The sequence below is a fragment of the Apteryx mantelli genome, chromosome 9, assembly GCF_036417845.1.
Source record: "Apteryx mantelli isolate bAptMan1 chromosome 9, bAptMan1.hap1, whole genome shotgun sequence".
In the NCBI taxonomy this organism is placed as follows: Eukaryota; Metazoa; Chordata; class Aves; order Apterygiformes; family Apterygidae; genus Apteryx; species Apteryx mantelli.
In genome coordinates, this window is record NC_089986.1 from 21920250 (window position 1) to 21932355 (window position 12106).

Genomic DNA, 12106 nt, shown 5'->3' on the forward strand with positions numbered 1-12106 from the left:
GATCTGAACAGCCCATAGATCTGTATTGCAAAGTACACGCAATGGGATAGTAGGATTTAAAAGTTGATGGCAGCAATCTGAACGGAAACGTACCTCAGATTGTTTGGGAGTGGGTTACTTTGCACCGTTTATAAACTGTGCAGCTGACCACAGCACATGCAGTATATCCAACAAATAGCTCTTCCACCTTCCCCTTCATAAATACCACGTATTTCAGAGGAAAAGCGCTGTTTGCATGTGGTTATGTGCACTGTCAGTTTAGACTCTTGGAGTCCCGGTGTAGCAGGGAATACGCTGACTCTTACTAAAAGCAAGTTAACAGGGTATGCGCTTCTAATCCAAAGACCAACTGAGATAAGTCGTCTCAGTTACTGGGAAAAAAAAATGCTTCCAGGTGTTTAGATCTGGAACAGAAGAGATCACAACTGACAATTCTGAAAAGCAGGAAAACATTATCCAGAGAAGATTTCTGAGCTATAAAGGTCATGAACTACCCAGCCAAAGAAATGGTAACTGAAATTTGGGTAGGAGTGTAAAGAGGTTATATTTAAACTTTTCACATCAGAAAATGCAAAAAGGGATAAGCGTAAAACAGTATACTTGGAAGGAGGAGAAACTCATTTTTTAAAGATGGAAAATGTGGGCATTTCTGCAATGGGACAGAGTTCAAATGACTTTCTGTCACAGGATTCACTTCACTAGTAGAGGCAACATGGATTTAAGACAATAAATACAATGTGAATTGAAGCACAATGAAATTAATCCTAGATTTGTGACATGTAATCTTTCGAATTTCATTCAAGGCAAGGAAGTTTCAAGATAAAACTACAAAAGCTGTTTTACATAAAGAAAGATGAGATTTGACACTGGATAGCAGAGAGCGAGGCACAGCCCCTCAGCCAGTTATCTGCTCAGGCTCAGATCTAGCATTGAATTCCCCGTTCTCTTGTTTGCTCCCAGGTAGTCACGACTGACTGAGCAATGCAATATTTGGGCAAAAGTCTCACTTTGAGAAATGCATGGAGTCCACAACTTGAAATTAAAGGTCGCCCTGTATTAAATTGCTAGATCTGAAGACTACCAAATTTTAGGAGAGGGAGATTCCAAATACACTTCTACTCCACATACAGATTTGTTGTAAACTTTGCATTTCACCCTTATCTTTATGATAGGCTGCATCATTGTGCATGTTCTAAGCTTGCCTGAACTTTGAGTTTTTTGAAATACAAAAGCTAACTGTGTGACTAGGGCCTATCTTTATTCCAAGGGGGCATAGCTGTTGACCGTATCACTAACAGCCTTAAGGGTAAATGAGGAGTTTATGATGGCATAGCTCTCCAGCAAGATGTTTTTCAAGAAATTCTAAGGCTTTCGGTGTTGAACTCCCCCAGTATCAGACATTCATTACAGAGCATTTTTTATGTCCTAGAAAGCTGTCCAGCACAAGTATCTTAAGCTAATTTAGATAGGAGTAAGCCATTCAAATAAACAACAAAAATGCATAGAACTAGTAAATGCTAACAAGTTTTGAAGCTTTCATTCATTAGTGTTTAAAACAATTTCTAAGGAGCTGTGATTAAAAGGTTAAACTGTGTCCAGGTACAGTAGTCTATGGTAAGACTTCTTAAACTTTGCTGTGTAGTGACGCTGTAAGGTGCTGCATTGGTGCTGGCGACTGCTGGAGACGGAGCTCCAGGCCAGATAATGTGGCACCTCCTGTCTTTCCTAACTCTCTTCAGCAGCAGAGGTGAACGATTGTCTGCAGTCCATGCTGACTGAGCAACCTCAAAGTCAGAGACGCCTAAGGTTTAAATACATGCCTAAGTATGACGACAACCTGTACAACGTGCTTTAGGTGACCCTGCTCGAGCAGGGGGGTTGGACTAGATGATCTCCTGAGGTCCCTTACAACCTCAACCATTCTGTGATTCTGTGATACTGAATATAAACCGAATCCTATATATATTTGGTATTCTGTTGAGCCTCTTTATAGATTCTTAATGTTTATATATAGCATGGGCAGAGTTTTACTGTTTTTCATGATTTCAGGGATTTTACCATGCCTTTTCTGCTTAGATGTAGTTTGGTACAGAGTAGGGCTTTGGAAAGTTTGGAAGATTTTGGTATAATGTGTGTTTTATACTGTATCACTTTTTCCTGTATGACTCTGTGCTGAATATCCAGAAATATTTGGGAAACCAAAGATCTTGGGGATTTATAATAGACACAATGATCACATTTAAAATGACCGATAACCTATGTTTATAGTTGGAAATTTAAACTGTGCAAGACATACACTCATGATTCTGGAAGGCCTTGACCTTTACTGCACAAGCTATGCTCAATGATCAGAACTGACAAGTTAAAATATTCACTGGTTTATATTTAAAGAAGAACACACAATAACACAATTAAAGGTAGTACAGAAGATCTTACATCACCCTGGAATATTCAGGCAGAGAAGAAATATTTGTGAAAACATTCATGGGCCCTACTAATTACCTTAACATATTCACAAATGTTTATTTTTTTTAATTCGCAGTAAGAAAGACTGATTAACTGTTCTCACTTTCTCTTTTAAAAATCTGTGGGCATCCAGTCAAGGAGAAAGAAACAGTGCCATATGGTTTGATCAACAACAGAGAATGAATAGCAAGTAGTAAATAACAGTGAGCAGTTTTTAGATTGCAAGTGATCTTATACAAATACTGATTTGGAAGTACAGTCAAATGACTCATCAGGAAAGAAAACAGATAACCAATGTTATCTGGTTATGTATGGCCAATTCTAATTAATATCCAGTGGGTATTAAAAAACCACCCACTAAGAGCTGCATTTATGAAAGAGAATCTATGAATGGGTAGATGTGTGTGGAAGGCTGGCATTGATCCTTGATGAACAGACTGCTACATACTGACATTCAGGGAAAAAGCTAGAGGGGAAAAAAGCAGTGTCACAGATATCACAGATGTGAAAGCATTTAGCTAAAAATCCCTGGAGGGACACAAACAAAGTAAAGTACTTCAAGAAGCTGTATATGGCTAAACTAAAACCTAAATTGACTTCTAGTGTGAGAAAGAGACAATTAAAGAAAGGTTGGTGCAGAACACAGCTCTGGGTCTGGATAGAATATATTTCATTGTGAGCCTTCAAACTTGGGAAGAGTAGATGACTCTACAATTACTAAACTTTCTCCATGACTGAATAGATATTTGAGAGCTACAAATTGCTACAGTATTACTCACAGTAAGTTATATGAATTTTAACTAAAAAAATCATAATGCTATTAAATTGTTTGCTTATAAGTTTGATTTCTTTAGCTACAAACAATAACCATTTCAGCAAAGGGGCACACCATACCATTTGACTTTTTCTTTTAATTAGATAGGATTGGTATTGCAACATTCTATTTCTAAGGATTTCCTGGTAATGTGGCATTTGAAAGTCCTCTTAATCTGTAGAGAGGGCTGAACTAATATGCTGAAGTGGCAGGGAAAGTCAGCTGGGATGAGAGTTCTGGCAGCAGGAGGAGTTCGTGCTCCTAAACTGATCATTCTCAGAACTGTTAATTTTGGGATGTTCTTTTAAAAGACGGATTTTTTTTTTCTAGAGAAAGCAGCATGCGATTTCAATGCTAAATAGCCTCCACTTACATATCAGTACATTTGACTCATTTTTATATAAGAAGCTTTTTGTTTCCAAATAAAGGAACAAATGAGTAAGTCTCTAAGCTTACATTGGAAAGCAGCAAACTGTGGCAACATGCCTCAAATGATTAATTACTTAGTATAACACTTGGTAATACAGTCATGCCAGGTGCTAATATACACTGTCACTTTTGACAGAGAGAGATTGATGACATTAATAATAAGGTGATCAAGGGGATAGTGTAAAATTTATCATCACTAGACATAGTTCAGCTTTGAATAGTTGTTTAAATTTCCCTCTTGTATTTATTAATACCACAGATACACTGCCAACCTACTGCAATAAATCAGAATGCTATCTAGGTATTAATAGTATAACAACCCCCCTCCCCCCCCTCCACACTGAAATTTCCAACTAGGGGAAAGCATGTAAATAGGTTGGGATGTATAATAAAACCTTCCAAGCGCAGTCTGGAACACTGCCACACTCTGGAACTGCCATAGTATGAGAAATTGTGTCACCAATGGAAAATCAGAGGCAGTATTAAAAATAGAATTTAATTCTGCTCTTGAACTTTTTGCACAAAAGCCTCGTGTCGTCTTCTAGGCCAGTGAAACCTTACAGTTGAGCTGACGGCATCAAAGGCAGCCAAGAGGAATCAAAAGCATCAAACAACAAGCAGTAACAAGTCTGCAGGAAGAAGGCTCCAAAGACTGTCTGAGTGACCAGTGTGTTATAACATGATTTAATCATCAAATAGACCGTAAAAATATCCACATACACCTACACTGCCAGTCAAGCACAGGTCTGAGTCCACATTTGAGCTGTCTTGCCTGCCTTCCACAGTGCTCGCACACAGAACGGCTGCTCAGACTATGCTACCTGGCAACTTACTGTGTGGGGTTATTTGAGAAAATTAACTGAAGTAAACTGCTGAGTACGTGGCAGTTTGGGAAACAACAGTACTTATTCAGGTGCCTGAATGTACCTGGGATGGGTTCTGGGAAAATGCCCCCCATTTCTCATGTGTTCTGTGCAAACTGCATTCATAATGCAACTTCTTCACTCACATTTGCAATGTACCTTTTCTCTAGTGTGGGTTTAAGTCTGCTCAAAGATTTCATGAAGTCAGTCACCATTACCCCATCATATTTCTATGACATTACTGACTGAAAGGATTTAGTCCTGCCTAAACTATAAAGTTTGGAAATCATTCAATCATGCATACACCACAAGTCTGACAAACATCTGATTATAGAGAAGTTAATCCTGGAAAAAGAAAGATAGGAGTTTCATATAAAAATAGGCAGTTGCACTGTCTTGTGATGCGTAAGAAATGAAATTACTGTATACATTTTGAAAAAGAAAGCGTCTTGTGCCTAACAAGCATTTTGTGACTCACAGACTATGTTCTGCAGATTCTGAGCAACGCCTCTCTTGATCAATACATTCAGAGTCTGATTATTCAGACTGCATCCTGTGCTTGTACATTAAATTGATTTTGAATCTGGGGTTGTCTGAATACTAACACTTGTATCTGCTTTCACATTGGCATAACAAAAAAATAAATCACTTGAATACCCATGAAATGCAGTCTGCACAAATTGAGTTCATTAGACACACTTGGATTTCCTTTATACTAAAGAACAGCAGTGCTAGAATGAAGTTATGAAACTTCTGAAGAATGGCTTTCAGTGCACTTTGTATAGGAGGGTAGCAACTATTTTTCCCCTTTCCAGAGGTATGGAAAGTAAGCCATCACACTGATTTGACTAAGTTCAGACAGTGAATCTTTAAAAAAATTTAGGGATATAGCAGAGGTGTCCTATTTTATGGGCCATGTTGACCACTGCTACATTGTCTGCTGCTTGACCCTTTTTGCAAGGCAATAGTTTATTGTATTTAAGTAAGCCAAACTGTATGTGGATTTTGTTCATCAAACATCTGTAAAGCCCTTCGGAAACACTGGGGCTACGCAGCAGCAAAGTAATAGACCTGAGACACGCCAGTAGCGGATGTGAGGAAAAAAAAAAGTTAACTATTTCCTTAAAGCCTAATTTATAACACTTGTACATGTATAAAACCAGTGGTTATTCATGGGTCTACGCATTCATAGGCTCTTCTGGGCAATGATGAGCAGAACGTCAGATCTGCTCAATTACATATTTACAGTGTTCTCTACTGTTTGCATCAGACAAATAATACAGCCTGCTACTCAAGGGGACGTTCACCCTTCAGGTTACTCTTCAGCAGTGCTAACAGGAGTTTTATTTAAGTACTGACTGATGCATCTACTCCTTTGCTTCATTACAATTACTTAGTGATTGAAAATCCGGTATCAAAAACAGCAGACAATAAAAAAGAACTTCACTAACAGCTACATTTTATGTGCCTAATAAAGAGTAAATACAATCCAATATGTGCTAGAGCACATTTTTGTGCATTTTTTTTGCTCATTGCAATAGTAGAGAAAGGGATCACAGGTTAAAACCCAAAGAAAATAAAATGCTGAATCAAATACTAAAATAGACTCTACAGACACACACTAACACTCTCTTCTATATTATAAAAGAATAAGAGAAAGGTACAAATACAGAACTGAATACTACCTGTAACAAGTAAAATCAGAAAACATACAGAGAATAAAAACAGGAGGATTTAAGAAAAAGGTCTCATTAACGAATTTATAGTTGAAGGTGCAATAAAGTATGATTTTATAATCCTCCTACATGTTGGCATTATCCTGAAGTAAATCTTAAGAAGGCATAAATAACTGAAGACAGTGTGATCTCTTCGATGATTAAAGTGATACAACACTGAGTTCAGATGTAGGGTGGTTTGGTTTAGGGAAAATGGGTCAGTAATATCTGGGAGCACATGGAGAGTTCATCCTCACCTGACGCAGGAAAGGTCAAAGGATTAGAAGGATTAAGATTAAGTTCATGCGTGAGGAAGACTACAACCACGCTTTCTTAACAGCACATAAATGAGGACACCTGAATATCATGATCTGCCTCACTACAGAACCCTTGCTTGATCAGCTAATGGATCACATGTGTGTTCTTCAAATGCTGCATTATGTACCCCTTATCTCTTCGAGTATTTCCAAGGCATGAGCATGTCCAAGAAATGAAAGTAGAATATATGTGAATATATGTAATAAATTAGAAACAACACATTTTTTACATGCAGTGAATATTTTTAAGGGATTATCCTTCTAAACCTTCCCCTTAGAAAACCAAAAAACTATCACATTTGGAGAACATCATAACTCAGAGAAGTGGTAGGTCCTGAAACTGGGATCCAGTTTAAAACATGAGCAGTATTTCCTCCTAAATACTGTATTCCAGACCTTGCTGGAGACAACCCATGCTAAGAAATTCTAACCCCAATCCAAACATTCATTACCTTTGGCAAGAAGACAAGGGACATGACTTTATCCTCTCAAACTATAAATAACTCACAACACACATTTTGGGCTTGTCTTCACTAGCCAATTAAGCATTGAAAGGACATAATATACCCAGCGGGGACAAGGACCATTGTGTTCCTATGTGGGCGCTTGTCATCCTACAACATGATAGTACTGCTATTCACAGAGACCTTCTATAAACAAAAGATGTGTTTTTAATATATTAAGCTTTCATGCTTATGACAACTTGGGGAAAACTAAACATTGTTTAGCTAGTAATCACCTTGGAAATAGTTATTCTCTGTAATCATTTTAAATTATATCTGTACTTGGTTTGATGCATTTGGGTTGTTTTTAAAGGCATTTTGTTACACCTATTTCTCTAGTTTAGACAAAAGCCTGGAATTTTAAATCACATATTATAATTAGCACAGCTCATCAAGGCCGTGTTCTCACACAACCTGTTTTGCTCCTGGAAGACAATTCTGAAAGATTACAAAACTCAATTGCATATACTGAGTCAACTCCTTTTTCTTCCAGAATGGGACTTTAACACAGCCAACAGCATCAGTTTTGACTGTAGCGAGGTACTGCTGTTACCTGGGGGCGGTTGGGCAATAATTGCTTCTTAAGTAAACAGGTAGAAATGAACTATGTTTTCTGGAGGCCTAAATAAAAGTTTTAATATCTACAAAATATGCATAAATGTAAAATCTTGGGCATGACAAATGTAAGTCATTGTACTCTTAAAATTAGATACTAATTCTTATGTTAAAGTAATAAGAGCAATTAGTCTTGTAGCACGCTGGTGTGTTAAAAACATCTGTAAACTAAATGGCTGTTTTACCATAAAGTATTTTTCAGATAAATTGGATCAACTATTTTTTCAAGGTTCTTTGCAAGTTAGCAATAGACAGCAATACTACTCTGGTGATATTGTAATTAACAGTGATATAAATAGAGAATAAGAACAGTGAATACAATAGTAATATACTAATGAATAATAAATGAAGTTACTGAAAGTATATCGTAGAATATCTATCACTGTTTGAAATCTGGATGCCTTTGGGATAGGAACAGCTAGAAGAACTGTCATTAGGTGTCATTTGCTTTGTTTCTGCTAAGTCAAGGAACGTATGAGAAAAAACATTGAGAACTAACATTTCTTAAGAAATTTATTTTGATGATAGTAATAAAGAGCATTAAACTCATATGTCCTTATTTTTCTTGTGTAAGGGATACCAGATTTTATAGCAATATCAAGTTTCTTGCTACTATTTCAAAGAACAAAAGTCATATAAAACAAAAGGTACACTAGTCCATCTTTACTACTATCTTATTCTAACAGTTTGCAACATCAATACATGAAACTCTTGAGACTTATCTATTACTCAACCCAGCTCTTCCTCAGTCCACAGCACTGAACGTAACAATCAACAAGATAGTAATTACCCCATGAAAAGAATGGTCATTTTTAATCAGGAGAAAATCCAGCTTTCAGTGTGATTTTAGCAGTTGATTAGTACTATTCTGCAGATATACAAAGAATCAGGCAATGTGGTACAAATTACACCCCATCACCCTTATTTAGTTGGTTTTTATGATATTTAGTAAGTATTTTTCATCTAGAGAAATACTAAATAGTCAAGCTCCTAATCCTAAGACACTGCATGATCTCCCAACCTGCTGAAAAGCAACGCTTTCAAAGCACTGCTAGGCATCACAGTGAGCCTTGTGGGAACCTGTGTTTGTCCTAATTTTTATTTACTAGTCAGGTATATAAGAAAAATTAGTTTTCATTAAAAAAAAGAAAACCCTAAAATTTCAGTGCTTGTATAAACAAAGTCTGAAGGATTTACAGGCTCAGAATCCAGAATGTAAAGAACGCAATCTTAGGTTTACTACTAAAAAATCCAGATTTTTCCATGGTGCAGCTAATGATTTTTTTAAATTTTATGCCAACAATGTGACTTTCAAGAAACATTTCTTGTCTACAGAACCCAGTCCTTGATTTAGGAAACGCATATATGCTATAATAACATGGGAATTGACTCGCATAAGTCCAAAATAAGTAATATTTGTGCCAGCTGTGGAGTAGCACTCACACACACGACACAGAGGGCTAGAGGAGGAACTGATGATTTCGACACCTCCTTGAAAATGCAGACAGTAAAACCACAGACTGGCAATTTCAAGAAAAAGGTGCTGTATTTCAACAATGTCTCTTTTAAAAGAACACAACAAAACTGGTGCCAGGGAAAGGAGAGGCCCACTAGCAGGTAATTCTCCTGCTTAACTAAACTTTTTGGGTCTCCTGAAAATTCTGCTTCATCTCCTGCCAGATTTTTCCCTCCCCTGCGAGAACTGCGGTCCTCATGAACAGCTTACCTATACCAGACTGTTCCCAGAACAGAACCCAAACGCTCTGACCGAGCTGCTGTAACCCCTGCTCTCCGTCCCCTTTGCCTTCATTGCTTGCTGTGGCACATGCAACACAGACCTTGATCTTCAAACAGTTGCATCAGATTAGGATCAAAGTTTAGAGGCATCAGAGACTCCAATCACAAGCAAAAGACCTTTTCATACTTGAAAAACAACATGCATACTTGTGGTGCCATGTAACTAAAAGCATAGTTAGGGTTAGACCCGTGACGATGACTAAGAGAGATGCAGACTACCAGCTTGTCGGCGCACGGCGTGCTGTTTGCACCGGCAGCACTGCCTACAGTGCCAGGATTCATCACCCGCTTTCAGTGACACCTCCCGACTCGCTTTTGTTTTTCCATCATGAGCTAAGATTTCAAAATGGGACAGTAAGAGCTGGCTGTGACAACCTGAACCGCCAAACAAGTGTGTATCCACGGAAAGCTGGATATATTTTTTAAATAATTGGAAGCTGGTGTGTGTATGCCATTTCACGGGCACTAATTGTGCTAATAGCCCCTCTGCTTACCAGGCTGGCGGATCATGTCTGAGTGACTGTGCTCGCTGTCCCTTAGCTCTGCTAACTGAATTCTCCCCTACTTGGGTGCAGACTGCTTCTGCGGAAGTGAGACAGGAAGAAGCGTTCCCAGCCCATTCCAGCTCCTTAGTTCTTGTTGGCTCCAGCCAGCTCTTGCTGCTGGTTTTTATTCAGCCATTCAGTGGGTGATTGCAAGGCTGGGATAAAGGGCCTCTGGGGTTAGTCAGAGCGACACGACAGTTCCCGTGCTCTCTGCAGCAGCTTGCAGGCGGCGCTGGCAGGAGACCACTTCTCCTTGCCGTCAGTGCTGCTTTCCAAAGCTAGTTATTTTAAGTCACATCTAAACAAGGAATTGTCAGCTTAAGATCAGCCTCTCTCTCCTGCAGCAGGTTCAATTATATGTAATGCATGTTAACTAAAAGGCAAAATTACATCCCTCTCACTTGAGCCAAACTCCTATTGGCTTCAGTAGGTGTTGGCTCTGGCTTAATTAACGAATTAAGAGCACAGCTGTAGGTGCGTGAGTAAATACCTCAGTGACGTCTGCAGTGTGCCTGTTTGCATAGCTGAACACCAGACACCGAGGCACAGCAGTGCTCATTTCAAACGCCGCTCTGACTGTGAACAACCGACATCCTTGCCCAAAGGAAGACATGTGACTCAGCACCACTTTTTGTACCCTCTGCCTGACAACACCTTGCTTGCTGGTGGTGCTCATTTGCCCTCTCTCCAGCTCATCCCCTAAGCAAAAAATAAGCAAACATGCCAACAAAAAAACCCTGTCACGGGGCTCTTCACACTCCACAGTCTGCCCCATGCACACTGATTTCCCTCCTTGCTGTCAATACCCTGCACCTTCAATCTGTATTTGCTGCCCTGGTCGTCACATATATAATGGCAGCATATCTGTAGCAGGAGTTTGCATCAGGTACATTGACATAATCAAAGCAGAGACTAAAAAACCCATTGCAGTCAAGATCTTAGAAAGATGAGGAGGTTTGCAAATGAGGAAAACAGAATAAAATGCTCTTAACGTATCTGCATTTTTTCTTCCATGAAGCTAGTTTATATTTTTTTTATCCATCACTAGGTCATCTATAGAGTATTATTACCCATTAAATGAAAAGATTTACATATTGAAATAAAAAGATGTAATATTGGATTTGCTAGCAACCAAATCCAAGCATCTTTCTTTTTTCCTCAGGCTCAACTCAGGAAAACTCTTAATTAAATCAGTGGCTAAGCACTAAAAGACCACCACCAGTAGACATTTCTATCGTAGATCCCACCAGGTGGTGAAGGTCATTTCCACACAGCCAAGCCAGGCCCTCCTTTCCTCACCGCTGAATTAAAGCAGCATGGGTCAACCCCATTCCCCACAGAAGTCAGCGTACTTCTATTAACACCATCCGGGTGAAGACCTCACTCCATACCCAACTACCTGTAGAGTTCAGGAGAGTTCAGCCCCAGGTGCAACCCTCATGTCTGATTTTCATCCATGGCTGAGCTCCCCGGCTCCTTGCCGTCCCTGCGGACCCACATCTAAGGCCGTGCCGCCGTGGGGCGCTTCGCCCCATGCACGGGGCTCGCCCAGGCGCTCCTGCCCAGCTCCTCCGTCCTTATCGCGGGTTGACCCTGCAGCTCTTCCAGCTCGCTCTCTGTGTGGCCGCGCTCTCAGCCAGGTTTCTGAAATGATTCAGTTTAAAAAAATAAACAAAATGCACCTTCCCCTTGGGGAAGAGGCATGAACCACAAGTTAGGAGTGAGAATACCAGGAGCCTGTAGTCACAGCCTAAGACTGTCATTACATTAGATTATGTACAATTAAGACTGTCTGCAATTTGGCATCTTTGAATTAATGTATTCAATCTTCATTCACTTGCTTTTATCGGAGGGGAATGATCTGACAGCAGCTGAAGTCACTGTATTGGCTCAACACATTCAACTGCCTGTGGGCTTCAGCCACGAAGTCAGGCTCCAGATTCGCACTCTTCTGAGTTTAAAGGGAAAGCTCCAGTCCAGGCCCCGCTCTAGTCCTTTGCGCTTATGTTGTTAGTTGCCAAGATTTGTTTGAAACTGATCAT